Source organism: Nelumbo lutea, chromosome 7 (genome assembly GCF_056320005.1).
Source record: "Nelumbo lutea isolate HS-2025 chromosome 7, American lotus-T2T, whole genome shotgun sequence".
NCBI classification, from domain to species: domain Eukaryota; kingdom Viridiplantae; phylum Streptophyta; class Magnoliopsida; order Proteales; family Nelumbonaceae; genus Nelumbo; species Nelumbo lutea.
In genome coordinates, this window is record NC_142690.1 from 57,732,836 (window position 1) to 57,750,812 (window position 17,977).

The window sequence follows — 17,977 nt, forward strand, 5'->3', positions numbered from 1 at the left end:
TATTAAATCAAGTTTTGCATCCTTTCTCATCTTCTTCAATGACATTGCATGGTCCACCACATGAATGTGTAAATTTTCCACGTGGTAACAATGAGCTACATATAAGATATCACAATCACATTCCAAATCGGTGAAGTATAAAAGAAAAAAAAAAAAAACTAAAAAAACAAAAACAGGATAGTGAAAGAAAATATTAGATTTGAGATCACCTGTTACCTAAAGCTGAAATCAAATGCTTTGTTGTTTGTGATTACCTGAAATAGCAAAAAACAACACAAAATCTCAGACCTGAGTTTAACTGAAACAAAAAAAAAAAATGTTTGAATAAAAAGATATATTACCATGCCTGAGAACAAAGTCTAGATCTGGAACAACCAAATTTCAGAATCAAGATTTGGAGATTGTGGGAATAAACTCAAATGACTATTCGGTTAGAAGTTAGATCTGGTTCAATCATGCCAGATCTAAGCCTACCTTCACTGAGAACCCCAGCGGTGAGGTCTGGATGACCAAGAACGGATGGAGCTGGCGGTGATATTTCGACGTCCACCCATCAAACAAAACATGAGAAAAACGGTATCAATAAGAATAGGAATGAAGAGATAGTTTTGGAACTACACTTACCATCTGATAGGAATGCCAGAGATGTGACCGTTGGACGAGAAGAAGGGAGGTGACTGATGTCTATATGAGAGGGCTCTTGACAAAATTTTCTTACATTTTTCCTTTCTCAGTGGGGTTTCACCAAATTAATGCGGCCCTACTTACCGATTTTTGGGAACCCGCATCCTTAGTGTTTCCTTTCCTTTCCCGGGTTTTCGTTTGAGACAAATATACGGAAAAAAAATATTTTTCAAATATACTTCCCTTCCCATCCCTTTCTCGGAAACCAAACGTACCATTAATTAAAACATGGATAAGATCCCATTCCCTCTCCCACCAACCAAAATAATTATTGGCTTACAAAATAAATCGTCTAGCTGTTTTCTGAGGCAAATCGTTCAATTTAAAGCAAGGGGTAATTCAACTTTACAAGGATATATATAAAATTTATATATAGAAAATATTACAAAACAATTAATGCCAGTGATTAATGAGATGAGATAGGACTACTTTTTTCGTCGAAAAAATGAGAAAAGTTTGGGGTGGGTAGATCCATATTCATACATAGATCGAATTCATTATTCAATTTGAGCTTTGTATACTGAGTTTGTGTAATGGATCTCAGGATTTTCATCCAAATTAATGACACATATACATATCCTTGCAATTGCATTTCGAGCCGATCTTTTGGCTTGACGAGTTTGAATCATCACCTGCAGTTTGCTACTCTAACGTAGAGCATGTAAGTTTGGTAAAACTAGGAAGTTTTGATTATATGAAAAGCATGGAAATTAATTAAACTGATTTGATTCAATACAGTTCAGTCATCAGGCGCATACCGTTCAAGTTTCTGATCTTAGGTTAAGTTTGGGAGTGTTTAAAAATAAGTGTTTATTTGAATAAACATTTATTTTAGGTTGGGATCATATTAATAAACATTTATTTGTATTTGAAAAATAAGCCCAAAATAAGTGTTTATATTGAGAATAAGCACTTATTTGAGATGTTCAAATTTTGGGATTATTTTTAAATGCTTAATTTTTTTTTGGTAATTTTGGCCCGTTGTGTCATTTTTAAAATGCCTATACTGTCCCTTTTTAAAATAAGTGTTTTTTCACCAAATGCTCAAAAGTATTTATTAGAATAAACACTTATTTTTAAGTACTCATTTTTCAACTAAACACTCCCAAACTTGGCCTTAAACCTTAAACCATTAGCATCAAGATGATTGTCATTGGTAGATATTCAAAAATACCTTCAAATTTGTACAATAACTAATCGGGACCCGTGTGTGGTGCATGAGCTTTGTTATGTGAAATTGAAGAGGAAGGAGCTTGTGAAATTCCCAACTAAGCTAGGTCTAAGTCCAACTCAAGTATTATTTTTTGATTTTTGAGCAATTGGTTAAAGTGTAGTTTTACTCTCGTATCATATCCAATTGAACTTTTTATTTGTTTTAGATACAAACTTTCATGGGGTTTTAATAGAAATTTATACGTGGACTTCCTCTCTTCTTTCCATCTATTTCAGATTCCTGTAAATAAGATTTGCTTTTGCTTCTAAAATAATAAAATTATTTTTTTAATATTTTTAAAATGAATTTTAAAAATTAAATTTTGATGACTTGTATAAGAAATGGTTTAGCCTCACCCATTTAATGAAATGCTTGGTACCATGCACCATGAGCACGTAGGGGTCTTGTCCATTGTAGGGATGCAAGTGGATGGGCTGATCGGGTTTAAGTTCAACTTGGGTCCAAACCGTAAATATTGGACCTAAGGCTTGAGTTTAAATTGGGCCTGTGGTCAAGTCCAGTCTTTCCTACCAAAACCTATCTTGACCTAAAAATTGACATCTACTTGGGTTGGGTCCAAGCCGAAGTTGAGCTTGTGTTGGTCAATTGGGTTCAAGTGGACCTATTAGGTTCAATGCACTAAAAAGTTGCATGAACCTATTTATTATTACTAATTTAAATCTTTAATTAGGAATTTTGTATATCTTGTATATAAGCATGCATGCGTATATGCGTGGTAGGTTTAAGTCGAGCTGTTACTAAAAAGTTGCATGTATATAGTTGGGATAGGCTTATATTGGGCTAAGGCCAAGTTGGGTTTAGGCTGGGGCTAGAGCTACATAGAGATTAGCTTTGAGCCTAACATACACACACGCACACACACTTACACACAAGCCTAGGATTTTGGGTAAGCCGTTGGGTATATGTTCAAGCATGATCTTTCTAATCCAACCCTAGCTTGAACTAAAAATTGACATACTTGGGTTGGATCCAAGCTTGGGTCGAACTTGGATTGGTCAATTGGGCTCAAGTGGGTCTATTAGGCTCAATGCACTAAAGGTTGCATGGGCCTATTTATCATCACTAATTTAAAGATTTAAATAGGAATTTTATGTATAGATGGGCTAGTCTCATATTGAGATAAGGCCAAGTTGGGTTTAAGTCGAGCTAGAGCTACCTAGAGGCTAGTTCCAAGCCCAACACCAAAAATAGAAAAAGCCAAGAGTTTTTTCCATAGGCCCATCCTGAGGACCAAAAATTGAATCCCAACCCTTGCAAAAATGTAGCTAGGTTGGGTCAGTTCAAGCTTGAGTTAGGCTTGCCCAAGTTGCACCCCTAATCCTTTGCATTGTAACTATTGTAGCGTGATCTAGTCACTCCTAGCGGGCAGGGGCATCGCTCCTATCTAGCTATGGACAACACCTAAGAAGGAGAAGATGAAGGATTCCCGGGGAGCTCGCCTGGTGGGAACACTCCGATGCTTAAGTTAGAACTCGGTGGAAAGCTTAGAGAGTAGTAAAAGAAAACGAGCTAAGAGTGGAGATGCACACTACTCGATTACAAAAATTCAATTTTCCTTTTTCCTTGGGGGTCGGAGCCCTTATATATTAATGCTCTGTCAAATCAGGTGTAACCGCCTCTGATTCTCTGCTACAGCCGTTATTCTCCAGGCTGATTCGATTGGTGCAGGTATCCGTCGCAGGGTACGGTCCTGTCAACTGAGAGACATTATGCATAGCTGTCGTGCACAATGCCGCCTGGCGTGTGATGTGGGCGCAATCCTTTGGATTGGAAGGTGCTACACCGTCGGACAAGAGACATGGGAGAGATCTGACAAGCACAGTCTTGTCGGATAAGAAGTTTCCTGAAGACTTTGGGTTACTCAATAGCGATCTCCTTTGTAGCGATCTCCCTTGTAGCGAACTCCTTCGTAGTGAGCTGCCTTGCAGCAAGCCGTTCTGTAGTGGGCTGTAGCGAGCTGTTCTATTGGGGTTTCAGCGAGCTCCTTACGCCGAGTTGTAGCCAAGCTACCATGTTGAGCTGTCACTTACATCGAGTCATATCCACGTGTCCCTTAGTTAGGAGGTCGGGTCAAATCACCCTCCATCAATTGCCCCCCACTCCCCGGGCTAAGAGTCTCACTTTGGCGCGGGGAGTTCATGAAGTGATGGGTGGATTTGACCCATATTTAAAACTAGGTTGACTGATTGCATGATTTATACACGCGGGTGCCAGGTGACTTCTAGATTTTTTGGGTGCTAAAAGACGCGCCAAACTGCCTTCAGTTTCGGAAGACGTGTAGCCATCTTTATTTCTGTCTCGGAGGACATGCAACCGACTTTATTATAAGCCGTTGGATCCACTTTGATCGAAACCGTTGGTTTTTTGGGCACAATGGCTATAAATAGGAGGGCCCCATACCTCATTTTTTTTACGCCAACTTGCCTTGCTTTCAGTTTTGAGGCCGCGCCTTCGCCTTGTTTGCTCGAGCTCTCCCTGTTCTCGTCACTTTCTCATTTCACTTTTCTGGTGAGTCCTCTACTTTGTCCAAACAATGTCTGGGTATCCATACTATGGTGGCTTTTCCCGAGACGATAATCAGGGCGAGGTCCCCTCGAGCTCGGGGGGAGCTTAGGTGTTCCCTGAAGGGCAGGCTCCGAAAGTCCGAGAGGCCTCCGGTAACTCGGCTTCCACTTCCCGGGGTTGGGAGCCGGATAGCTTCGGCCCTTCCTCCATGTCAATGGAGAGGCTTCGGGCCCTAGTCTCTTACTATAACCTCCCTAGGGATCTCCTCTACAGCCTCCCATCTGGTAACTATCCCTAGGAGCACGGCCACGACGAGATCGTGGTCTTTGAGGAGCAGCTCGTGGCTGGTCTCCGACTCCCTCTACACCCTTTGATAGTGGAGGTTCTTACCCATTTCAATGTCACCATAGACCAACTTCATCCGAACTCAATCCGAAATGTGGTTGGGACAATTTCTCTGTTTTTTGAGTATTGTCTTCCTCTTTCCCTTGATATCTTTGCTACTATCTTGTCAATTAAGAATGCCTCCCCCGGAGCTCCTCCAAAAAGACGCTCTTATTACTTTTCCTCCCGTCTTGGTTTTAAGCTCCTCTACGATCTACCAAACAGGATCCCAGCTTGGAAGCGGGGTTATTTTGTAGTTTGCAACCCCGAGGGGTGGCCCTTTCCGACCCACTGGAGGGCCGCTTTCCAGGATCTGAGAGTTGAGCTGAACCTGAAAGTTTGGGAAATGCTACAGTCTTGGGTGGGGTAGGCTTCCTCTGTTGGGACTACTTGGACGAGGACAAGCTCATGCAGGCCGGCTTGAGCCTCGGTAGGTCACCCTTATGTCGCCTCCTCCCTTTTTTTTTTTTGCGAGCTGGACTAGTGCCTTATGATTCTTGTAGCCAACATGTCTGGTGTGGATGCACGTTGCCTTTTGTCGAGTAACCAGAAGCGTAGGGCGAAGAGGTCGCACCCCGACCAGGCATCCACTTCTGGGGCCGCCGAGTTCGAGGCTGCGGACCCAGCCTTTGTTCCGCTGCCGGATGTCCCACCTGTGCCCTTCGAGGGAGTAGCCGCGGGAGGCGGCGAAGAAGAAGGGGTCCCTCCCCAGGAGCAATACCCTTCGGCCGCGCGGTCCGGCCCCACCGTCTTCCTGTGGTTTCCTACCGAGGGAAGGGACGAAAGCGTCACCAACTTCCTCGTGGCCTCGCAGAGGAGCCAGCAGGCGGTTACTCATGAAGAGATCGCGAACTGGTCTAGGATGCACCATAGGCAGCTCGCCAAGCTGGCTTCGGCTCACTGCATGGTGGTAAGTGTCTACTTCTTCCATTTTTCTCCCCCCCTTTTTCTCTTTTCTCTCTCCCCCTTACTTACCTCGGCTTTCTATTGGCAGCTGAACTCCACCATCCACGCCATGGCCTGTCAGACTGCTATCCACTCCCACGACGTTGTCGATCAGAGGTCGGAAGTGTAGAGGCTCCAATGCGAGCTCGACTAGGCCTGGGATGAGTTCCTCCAAGCTTAGAAGGAGTGCGAGGCCCAGGAGCTGCTCGTTAGAGACCAGGAAGCGGAGATCTCCTGACTGTCTGAGGAGAGCAACCGTTACAGGGAGGAGTCTTCGAGGGTGGCGGTAGAGAGGGAGCTTCTTCGCCAGCAGATCTAGAACTTGGAGTCCACGCTCCATGAGAGGACCCGAAACTTCAATGCCGTGGTGGAGGTAGAGCGGGCTAAGGCGGTGGAGGACTTTAAAGAGTCCTAGCAGTTCTACAACCTCTAGGTCGAATAAGGCTCGAAGTCCTACCGCTCAGGGTTCAAGCTTTGCCGGTGGCTGGTCCGGAAGAAGTTCTCCGACCTTAACCTTGAGGGCGTAACAATGAGGGACCTGGCCCCAGAGACGGCAGACACGGCGGAGGAGGATGAACCCGACTCCCTAGAGGAGAGTGATGAGGATGTAGAGGAGGTGTGAACTTGAGGTTGGTTGCTCTCTTTTTTCTTCTTCTGAAAAATGAATCTTTTGAAGTGGTTGCTCCCGGGCAGCTGAGCCCGGTTCTCTTTTTTTTTTTCTTTCTATTTTGATGTACTCTCCCGGGCTGTTAGGCCCGATTTTCTTCTTTTTTATAAGAAGTAGTAATGTTTCTCTTTTTTGCTAAGTGTTGTGCGATTTACTCTTTTGCCGAAGTGACTATTTCACTCGAACTGCTAGAGCTAAGTGCCCGAAGTGGGGTTTCTTGATTATCGTTACCCCGAGCTATCTCCCAATACTTGGTAGGGGTGATTTTATAACATACACCGAGGTTACCAACATAGCGAGCATATGCCCAACCTGTATGCACCTGGGTTACTTAAGTTGAAGTCGGTTGTCCCTAATGGGTCCAACTTGTATACCGGGGCAGGCTATGCATCATAGGATTCACACCCGAGCTGCCTATAACTTTGGTATTAATACTTAGCCTATGCCGATGAAGCGGTTAGGTCTTATACGATGTCGAGGTCTTTGTTAGCTCGACGTTTTAGCCCTTGGGCTGGGGGAGTGACTTATAGTCCACTCTCCTAGAGTTCGCCCATGCCATAGAGGCGAATGAGTCTTATAGTGCTGAGGTCTTCTTTAGCTCGGCGTATTGGCCCTTAGGCTCGGGGATCGACTATGATCCACCCCCTTTTGGAGTTCGCCCATGCCGAAGAGGCAACTGGGTCTTATAGTGCCGAGGTCTTTGTTAGCTCGGCGTATTAGCCCTTAGGCTCGAAGAGCGACTTGTAGTCCACTCAGCTTGATGATTACAGGTAATACTGCCTTAAGTTGGCAATATTCCATGCTCGAGGTACTTGTTTCCCTTCTAAGGTTTCAAGCTCGTATGTTCCTTCCCCAAGCACCCGCTTTACTTGGTAGGGTCCTTTCCAATTCGGTCCGAGCTTACCAACAACGAGCTTAGGTACCATGACTTTATGAAGAACCAGGTCTCCGACGCGGAGGTTCCGCTTCTTGACCCTGGTGTTATAGTACTGAGCTACTCTCTGCTGGTAGGCCGTGGTCCTAATGTATGCGAGGTCCCATACCTCGTCAAGTAGGTCGAGGTTGGTGCATAGCTCATTTTCATTTGCTTCGTCATCGTACACCTCTAGATGTAGCGTGGGAACCTTGATCTCGGCTGGGATGACTGCTTCAGTGCCATAAGGTTGAAGGGAGTCTCGCCTGTTGTGGTCTTTACCATGGTCTGATAAGCCCATAGTACACTAGGTAGCTCATCTACCAAGAGTCCTTTAGCTCGGTCGAGGCATGCCTTCAGTCCGCGAAGAATGGCTCTGTTCGTGACCTCCGCTTGACCATTTGCTTGAGGGTGTGCTACCGAGGTGAAATTTTGTTGAATTCCCTTATCTTTGCACTAGTTCTGGAATTTAATATCCTCGAACTACTTATCGTTGTTAGAGATTAGTATTCAAGGTAGTCCAAAATGGCACACTATACTCTTCCAGAAGAAGTTATGCACATTCCGTGATGTGATTGTCATGAGAGGTTCAACTTCTACCCACTTAGTAAAATAATAAACTGCCACCACTAAGAACCTCCTCTGCCCTGTCGCTGGTGGGAATGGTCCGAGTATATCGATCCCCCACTATGCGAAAGGCCACGGGCTGGTGAGGTACTTCAGGTCGGCGGCAGGCTGGTAGTGGATGTTGGCATGCTTCTAGCACTTGTCACATCTTCTAACGAGCTCGATCGCATCTGCCTTCATCATTGGCCAGTAGTATCCCTGTCGTAGTGCTTTTTGGGTGAGAGCCCTGGCCCCCAAGTGTCCACCACACAGGCCCTCAAGAGTGTCACGGAGTACGAGCTCAGCTTCAGAAGGTCCCAAGCAGCGCAGATAGGGGAGTGTGTAAGATTTTTGGTACAGCCGTTCGTCTATCATGACGTATTTGGCCGCCTGACGCTTTACCCTTCTGGCGGCACTAGGGTTTGCAGGGAGGGTCCCGTGTAGCAGGAAGCTCATGAGCGGATCAATCCAGCTCGACTTTGCTTGAACGACAGGAGTGACCTCCTCTGCCCCCCTGAGAATGCTAGGCCGAGGCAAGTTCTCTATATACATGGTTCTCATGGTATTATCATTGGTGTTGGATAACTAGGACAGGGTGTCGGCATCACCGTTCTCAGTTCTCGGGAGTTGCTTGATGAAATGAGATTGGAAGTTGAACAAAGCCTCTCTGACTTTGGCTAAGTAGGCGATCATGGTTGGCTCGCAAGCTTCGTATTCACTAGTAACTTGGTTGACCACGAGCTGAGAATCACTACAGATGATGACGTGCTTGGCTTTCACTTTGCTTGCTAGAGCCAGCCCAGCTATTAACGCTTCGTACTCCACTTCATTGTTGGACGCCACGAACTCAAAGCGTAACACATACTCCAGTTTCACCCCACTTGGCCCATACAGAACGATCCCAGCTCCGCTGCCCTACTAGTTGGACGAGCCTTCCACGTGAAGGATCCAGGGCTCCTCATCCCAGGTCGGGTTTGATCTAACTAGGAGAGAAGCCACACTGGTTGCTACCTCATGGTGCTCGAGCCCAACCGGCTTGGGAACCTCGGGCTCATCCGACTTGGGGGCCTCGGGCTCGACCCGCTTGGGGACTTCAGTGCTGAAAGTGCATTTCGCGACAAAGTCATCTAAGGCTTGGGCCTTGATAGCAGTTTGTTGCTTGTACTAGAGGCCGTATTCACTGAGCTCGATGGCCCATTTTGTCAGCCTACCAGAGACCTCGGGCTTCAGCGAGACTTGCCTCAGAGGCTTGATGGTGAGGACGATGACAGTATGAGCTTGGAAGTACGAACCAAGCTTCTGAGCTATAATCACTAGTGCATACACCAAGTTTTTGATCACTAGATACCTTGTCTCTGCACCCTGCAACACTTTGTTAACATAGTAAATAGGTCGTTGGACCCGATCTACTTCTCTTATCGGTACTGAGCTGACCACATCGTCACTTGCCAAGAGGTACAGCTCCAAAACATCGCCCTCCTTGGGTCGGATTAAGACCGGGATATTGGCAAGGTACCTTTTAAGCTCGTGAAATGTGAACTGGCACTCTTCGGTCCATTCAAAGCCTTTGCTTTTAATTGCCTTAAAGAAAGGCTGGCAACAATCTACCGATTTGGACATGAAGCGGCTTAGAGCGGCTATGTGGCCATTCAACCTCTGAACTTCCTTCAATTTCTGGGGTGGTCTCATATCTAGGATAGCCTTAATTTTATCTGGGTTGACCTCAATGTCATGTCGGTTGACGATGTACCCTAGGAATTTACCCGAGGTGACATCGAAGGTACACTTGTTTGGGTTCAGTTTCATGTTAAAATTACGTAGAACTTCGAAAACATAATGCAAATCTTTTATTAGATCATTTGAAAACTGAGTTTTGATGACCATGTCGTCTACATAACATTCTATTTTCTTGCCGATCAATGGGTCGAACAACTTATTTACAAGTCTTTGGAAGGTAGCCCCGGCATTTTTCAGTCCAAAGGGCATGAACTTGTAACAGTACAGGCCTAGCTCGGTTATAAAAGTTGTTTTTTCTTTGTCGGCAGGGTCAATTCTTATCTGGTTATAACCCGAGTAGGCATCCAAGAAACTCAGCAACTCATGCCTTGAGGTCGGCCACCAGGCGGTCAATCTTGGGGAGTGGGAAGCAATCCTTCAGACAAGCTCGACTCAGGTCGGTATAATCAACGGACATGCGCCATTTACCATTGGCCTTCTTTAAGAGGACTGGGTTGGCTACCCAGCTTGGGTAATGGACTTCTCTGATGAAGTCGGCTGCGAGGAGCTTCTCGACCTCCTCATTAACTGCTCTCTAGCGCTCCGGGGCTAAGTTGTGTTTCTTCGTCTAACGGACCTAACTACAGGATCAATATTTAGCTTGTGAGTGATGATGCTTGGGCCTATGCCAGGCATCTCTGCCGCGGACCATGCTAAAACATCTAAATTTTGAAGTAAAAAACTTACCAATTGAGATCATAGGGGCTCCTGGATTGAGGTGCCGATCTGGAGTGTCCGAGTTGGGTCCTCCGTCGAAGTGGGCACGGAAGCAGTCTCTTCGGTAGGTGCAGCTCGCTCTTCGCATTACTCCATAGGTTGCTCCAGCTCAAGGTCGTCGACCACCTTGGTTTTCCCTTTGAGGGCGGTGACGTAGCACTTGCGAGACTTGAGCTAATCGCCTCGTGCTACCCCAACTCCGAAGTCCGTGGGGAACTTCATCGCCGAATAATAGGTGGAGACCACCGCACGAAGAGCATGGGTGATGGACCGACCTATTATGGCGTTGTACGAGGAGGGAGTTGCGACTGCCAAGAAGTCGTGGTTGAGCCTCACTATGCTTGGCCAGGTGCCGACTTCCACAAGTACTGTGATTCTCCCCACGGGCCTGACTTCCTCTCTACTGAAGCCTACCAAGGGAGTACTTGCGAGCTTGAGATCGCTCTCTTGGAGCTGAAGCTTGTTGAATGCTGCCTTGAAAAGAATGTCTGCCCAACTGCCAGAGTTGACGAGGACACACTTGACTTTGAAGTCATTGATCCTTATCTTTACGACGAGCGCGCCATCATGGGGGTAGTGGACCCCGCAAGCATCGTCCTTAGTGAAGAAGATCGGGTCTTCTATCCTTGGCCACTTCAGGCGGTTCTACTCCTCCCTTCTGACCTCTCAAGCTGATGTCCGAGTTGTAGTAGAGGTGCAACCTGCGACGATTGAACCTCCGACGATCACATGAATAGTCCCCTGAACTGGTCTCTCTTCAGGGGACTGTCTTTGCGGCTGCTCTGCTTGTCTACTGCTGGATTCGAGAGCATCTCTACCTTACTCCCCTTGCTGACCTGCTTTATTATTATTATTATTATTATTTTGTACAAAATTTCTTAAGTATCCGCGACGGATGAACTCTTCTATCTCGTCGCAGAGGTTCTTACAATTCTCAGTACTATGACCGTGATCTTTATGAAAACTACAATACAAGTTCTTATTTCTTACATTGGGGTCCCCTTTCAGCCAGGGTGGCCACTTCACATATGGGGCATCTTTGATCGCCATAAGTATCTTGGCCCGCTTCGCGTTCAGGGGTGTATAGTCAGTCCTTTCCGCTGGAGGAGCTCAGAAAGGCTGTCTTGGCCTTGCCCCCTGGGCTGAGTCTCTTTTCTTCTTGCTGTCCCCTTGAATCGAGGACTCACCTTCCCTTTTCCTTTTCTCGGGCATACTTTCATTTTTCTGGCCGATCTCCTCCTTCGCCCCTATGAACTGGTCCGCGAACTTGAGGAACTCGGTTACAGTCTTGGGCCGATTGACCACCACGTGCCACTTGAATTCTTTGTGTGTGATGCCTCTCTTGGCTACTGTGAGCCACACTGTAGGGTCCAGGTCGGGCATCTGTAAACAAGCATCATTGAACCGCTTGATGGAACTCCAGATGGAATCCCCTTCCCTCTGGACTATGCCAAAGAGGCTCTCTTGAGTTTTCGAGCAACACTTGTTGGTGACGAAATGAGAGGTGATGACTTGCACGAACTAAGCCCAACTTTTTATTGACCGGGCGCAAGGTTCCTGTTCCATGTGCGGGCTACCCCTTTAAAAGTGGTGGAGAAGGCCATACACATGCAAGACTTACTAGCCCTAGACAAGTGCATCTGTGACTGTAAGGCATCGACGTGGTCGTTCGGATCGAACGATCCGTCATACTTGTACAAGGGAGGTAGCTTGAAGTCCTTTGGCATAGGGATGGCAAAAAGTTCTGGAGATAGGGGGGACGGAACTGAGAGGAGCGGAGTGGCTTTTACCTCATCCGAGCTGACCTCTTCCTTACCCTTGAGCTCGGGCATGTTGTGAGTGGCAGTTCGGTGAGCTCGGTGGCATCTCTGCTACTTCGTTGGCTCGGCATTAGTACTGCTTGCTTCTGTGTTTCCGAGCTCGATGGGCCCAGGAAGGGGCTCAGATTGCTGTTGATGGCTGTGAACTAAAGGGCCCTGCCTATAACCCGCAACCAAGACTTTGAACTAGTTTTCAACAAGCAGGATCTCGAACTGTGAGGGTTGAGGCGACGTGGGTCTCACCGGCTGAGAGTCCCCCGACTTGACTACAGGTTGCGAGGTGGGGGGAGTAACTTGTCTTTCTTTCCTGCTGTGGGATGAGACCTGACTCCTAAGAGGGTTCTGACTCCGAGAGGTGTCTCCCCGTCGGGGGGTTGCTCGCTACGACGGCGGGGCTTGGCCTACTGTGTAGTGGGGTGTCGAGGAGGGACTTGTTGTTGGTTCTAGGGTAGTGGTGGAAACTGCTGTTGATACTGGTGTTGATAGACTTGGTGCAACGCTTACTGCTGATACAACTGGAATTGTTGAAACTGTTGCATTTGGGCCTGCATAGCTCGCATGCAGTGTATCGGGTTTTTAAGCTAGTTTTGGATGGTCACCGGAGGGATAGAAGGTTCGGTGAAGGTTGCTCCTACCATGGAGGGAAGTGGAGTGTTGACAGGTGCCATTACTTGAGGAACGTTCAGAGTAGGAACTCCGTCTATAGAGAGGGAGAAGGTGAACTATCCAATGCAGACGGTGGGGAGCTGAGGTCATTCCCCGGAGGTGTTTTGGTTGGCACTTCGTCCGGTGTTGCTAGAGGAAGCCATTGAAGTCTTGCTGAAAGTTGTAGTGTTTGGTGTAGGAAGGCCTTTCGAAGCGGTTCCCACAGATGGTGCCAAATGATGTAGTGCGATTTGGTCACTCCTAGCGGGCAGGGGCCTTACTCCTAGCTGGCAACGAACAATACCTGAGAAGGAGAAGATGAAGGATTCTCGGGGAGCTTGCCCGGCGGAAACACTCTGATGCTTATGTTAGAACTCGGTGGAAAACTTAGAGAGTAGTAAAGGAAAATGAGCTAAGAGTGGAGATGCGCACTACTCGATTACAAAAATTCAATTTTCCTTTTTCCTTGGGGGTTGGATCCCTTATATATTAATGCTCCATCAAATCGGGTGTAATCGCCTTTGATTCTCTGCTATAGTCGTTATTCACTAGGCTGATTCGATTGGTGCAGGTATCCGTCGTAGGGTACGGTCCTATCAGTTGAGAAGCGTTATGTAGAGTTGTCATGCACAACGCCGCCTGACGTGAGACGTGGGCGTAGTCCTCTAGACTAGCAGGTGTTGCATCGCCGGACAAGAGACATGGGAGCGGTCTAACAAGCACGGTCTTGTCGGATAAGAAGTTCCCCGAAGACTCCGAGTTACTCAATAGCGAGCTCCTTTGTAGCGAGCTCCAATAGCGAGCTGCCTTGTAGCAAGCCATCCTATAGTGGGCTGTAGCGAGCTATCTTGTGGCGAGCTATTCTGCTAGGGTTTCAGCGAGCTCCTTACGCCGAGTTGTAGCCAAGCTATCATGCTGAGTTGTCACTTACGTCGAGTCATATCCACGTGTCCCTTAGTTAGGAGGTCGGGTCAAATCACCCTCCATCAGTAATTACATAGAATTGTACATTTCACATATAGGCCCCATCTCATGCTATATGGGTAATTTGAAATTGAGGAGCGTTAAGTCCAACCCAAGTTTCTTTAAATGGAATCTAAATGGATTTTAAAAATTAATATATTTTCATTAAATTTTATTTTTATATAATTTTTAATAGGTCTTTTAATTTATGTAAGTCTCTTATGTAGTATGTGCACTATGCACAATAATGGTCCAAACTCATAAAATTTTTATTTTTTTAATAATAACTTTAATTAATTTAAAATGCATTAATACAAAGTTATCTAATAAATAAAAGAATAAACAAAATATAATACAACATTAGAACATGAGTTTTATTTTTAAGTTAAATTGATATGTTTTTAATTAACATTTTAGAAAACATTTTTTTTATTAACTATTATAAGATAAATGTATTTTAATTTTTTTACTAAGTTTTATTAATAGCTATTGTTTTTAGGTGGAGGTTTAATGGATTTTAAATTGATATTTCTCTCTCTCTCCGTGTCTCTAATAATATAATATCTCTCTCTAATCCAAACTCTCTCTTAAATGTGCATCTACTTAATCTTGATAATAATATGCCACTAACTTTATTGATGACATGCATGATATAGTAGTCTATCCAATCAAAATTGTCAATGATTCATCTTTTTATATTTTTAAAGCAAAAGAAAATAAGAAAAAATCAAATAAGGAAAAAATAGATAAATAGTTTTTTTTTGCAAAGAGAAGAATGCTGACATATACATAGACTCTTGTCCAACCAACTAATTATTTTAAAACTGGAAATACCTTTAAAAAAAGAACAAAAATACCATATATGAAGTGGACTAAGAGGACAAAACGAGTTAGCTTTTGCTCCTATGATACAAGACGAAATGAGGTGATTCATGGTGATTGCTAAAGCCACCTCATCAAAAAGTTTAAAATGTTCATTTTTTAATTATGACATCAGGCAGACCCATTTAACTTGCCAATTGGATAGAAAGTTTGATTCTAGTAAGTTTAAAATTGTATATTCCATTTCCATCATTGATCAAATAATTCTTATTTATCACATGTATTTATGTTTATTATGATGAATATATAATATTAGATATGTGTCCAATTTCTTTTACATTTTTTTTGCATTTCTAGCTAGTTTTTAATTTTTTATTTCTTAATTATGGCTTCCTAGGTTGATCCATTTGAACTAGATGGTTGCCATAGACTTGCCACCTAATGGAAAAAGCATTTGCATTTTATATCTACATTTAAAATTTAAAATTTTATATTCTATTTCCACCACCAATAATTTTTGTTTATCATACGTTTTTGATTATTATGATCAACATTCAAAATATGTTAGTGTAATGGTGTATATCAATATGATATGTATTGATTTTTCAACCCACCACTAAATGGCTATGCTAAAGAGTTATGAATGGTTAGTGAGTTTAAACATTAGTATAAATATTAACAACCATAAACCATACACTATCAATTGTAAAAAATTCTACATACATGATTTTGTATCCAGATTGTCGATACTTCAATCCATAATTTCAATGAATACATAATATTAGGGATTTGTAAAACAAATACTATCAAATTAATTTTTGTATATTTCCATAACTATTTGTAGTACTATTTAATTTTAACTTTTTAGTTTAATTATGACATCATGGTTTAACCCATTTGACTTGGACAATTGAACTACTGTCCCACCAGCTAGATGGGAAAATGATTTCATTTTCAGGTCAATTTTAAATTTTATATTACATTTCCATCATTAATAAAATATTTCTTATTTATCATACTTATTTTGTTTAGTGTGATGAATATATAATATTAGAGATGTGCCCAAATTTTTCTACGAATTTCTTTAACTTTTGTATTTTCTTATTTCTATCTATTTTTTCAAATTTACTAATTTTTATATTTATCACACTTATTTTTGTTAAATATGATGAGTATACAATATTAAAAATGTGCCTACGTTTCTCTACAAAATTTTTTAATTTTTTATAAATGATTATGTTTTCTATCTAGTTTTAAATATTTATTACTTAGTCATACATCATGAGTTAACCCATTAGACTTAGTCGGAAAATGGTTTTGTTTTGTGTCAATTTAAATTTCCTATTCTATTTCCATCATTAATAAAAAATATTTCTTGTTTATGACATTTATTTTTGTTTAATATAATTAATCTATAATATTATTAAGGATGTGCCTTAGTTTTTATATATTTTTATTCAATATTGTATATTATTTTGTATTATTAAATTTAATTGTGGCATCATGTTTTGACCCAAACAGTTAATTTGTGACTTGCTTCCCTAACATAAAAATAGTTATGTTTTCAAGGGAATTTTAAATCTTTTTCATAATTAATAAAATAATTCTTATTTATTACAATTATGAGAGATGCACCAAATTTTTTCCTACAAAAATTTTAATACTTGTGTGTGTGTGTGTGTGTTTTTTTTTCTGCATTTTATCTATTCTTTTAACTTTAGTTAAGTATGACACAATGGATTAATCCATTTGACTCAAATGGTTAAACAATTTACTTACCACCTATATGGAAATACAGTTTCAATTGTAAATCATTTTGAAAACATAGATTTTTATATCATTAAAGATGAATTGTAGATTTAATTAGTGAAATTTTCATTGGAAATGAGTGGAAGTAAATAGTAATAAACAATTACTTACCACCTATATGGAAATACAGTTTCAATTGTAAGTCCTTTAGAAAACATAGATTTTTATATCATTAAAGATGAATTGTAGATTTAATTAGTGAAATTTTCATTGGAAATGAGTGGAAGTAAATAGTAATAAACAAAAATATTTTAAATATTGGATTTGATAAGAGAGACTAAGAGTTAATACCTAAAGTATAGGTCTTAGTGAGAGGGAATAAGGTGGAGTAAAAATTAAATAACAATGCAAATCAGGGTTTTTAATTCCGACCTAGAATCGTTTTAGGCACTATTTTCTGGTTCAACAGTTCAACCGTTTGGGTCAAATGGTTCAACCTATGAAATCATAAATAAATTAAGAAAAAAAATATTTATATAAAATAAAAAAACCATAAAATTAAATAAAATACAGAAAATACAAAAAAATATAGGAAAGCGAAATTGTAGTATTGCAAGAAATACCAGAAAAAAACAGTGGTTCTCAGGTCCAATGGAGTGGTCGTCAATGCAAATAGTGGTTTCTGATGCAAGAAATCATAGTATTGCAAAAAAAAAAAAAAATGGAAATGAGTTAATGTCTTAATGCATAGAGATTGGTGGTTCCTGATGTAAAATTGGAAAATGAAGATCAAATGAGAAAAAAAAAAAGAACACAATCACATGCAAGTTTTTTACCTATAGTCCTTGTTGTACTCCTTTTAGAGTGGTCATAGGCAGCCACAACTTAAATTGGTCGCCGAAAGTTGGATGTCCACAGTGATCGCTGCCATTCTCTTCAAGAGATGTCATTCCTTTCAAGAGACCAGAGATGTTCAGGAACAGAGTGTTCCATCGTGTTCGTCGGCTGCCGCTGCAAATCTTGGTTGCCGGTAGGTGGTTGTTTAGACTTTGGGAAGGCAGGTGCTGGTGACCAGTGTGCCACTATTGTCTTCTTCAGTGAAGCTGGTGAAGATGTTGGATTTTTAGTTTTGGCAAAACAAAACCTATAGAGAGGAATCATCGAATGTTTAGAAGTTGGGATATGTTTGTCATTTTCTTTTTTTGTTTAATTTTTTTTAAAATAAAATAATAAATCATTATAAATATAAATGTCAAACTGCTAACCGTTGACCACGTCAAATGGGTTGACGGTTCAACCATCTGGGTCAACGGTTTTTTGGCCATTTCCACGGTTTTGGGCTAGATGAAGGTTTAGGGTAAAACCAGAACCATTTGAGTTACTGGTTTCCAGTTCGAATGGCCTAACCGTCCAAGTTAACGATGATTCGAAAAGGTCGATGCAAATTATGTTTTCTACCTTCATGATAGAAAGGAGCCAAATAAAAAAAATAGTATTTTAGTCAATAAAAAGTCTAAAAATTCAGGACCCCATTCACACTTTTAATT

The 17,977-nt window shown here is 42.4% G+C and overlaps 1 long non-coding RNA gene across 2 annotated transcripts; it reads right to left on the reverse strand.

Annotated features, from left to right (window-relative positions):
- Positions 1-209: 209 nt before the first annotated feature.
- LOC148846536 (uncharacterized) lies at positions 210-17,505 on the reverse strand. Of its 2 annotated transcripts, none has more exons than XR_016102178.1 (4): positions 17,267-17,505; positions 475-525; positions 342-365; positions 210-254 (listed from the first exon to the last, which is right to left on the reverse strand). It is a non-coding gene; the product is annotated as an uncharacterized LOC148846536 (long non-coding RNA). The 2 variants fall into 2 exon arrangements; XR_016102179.1 differs by lacking the exon at positions 17,267-17,505 and adding an exon at positions 625-1,112.
- Positions 17,506-17,977: the final 472 nt, after the last annotated feature.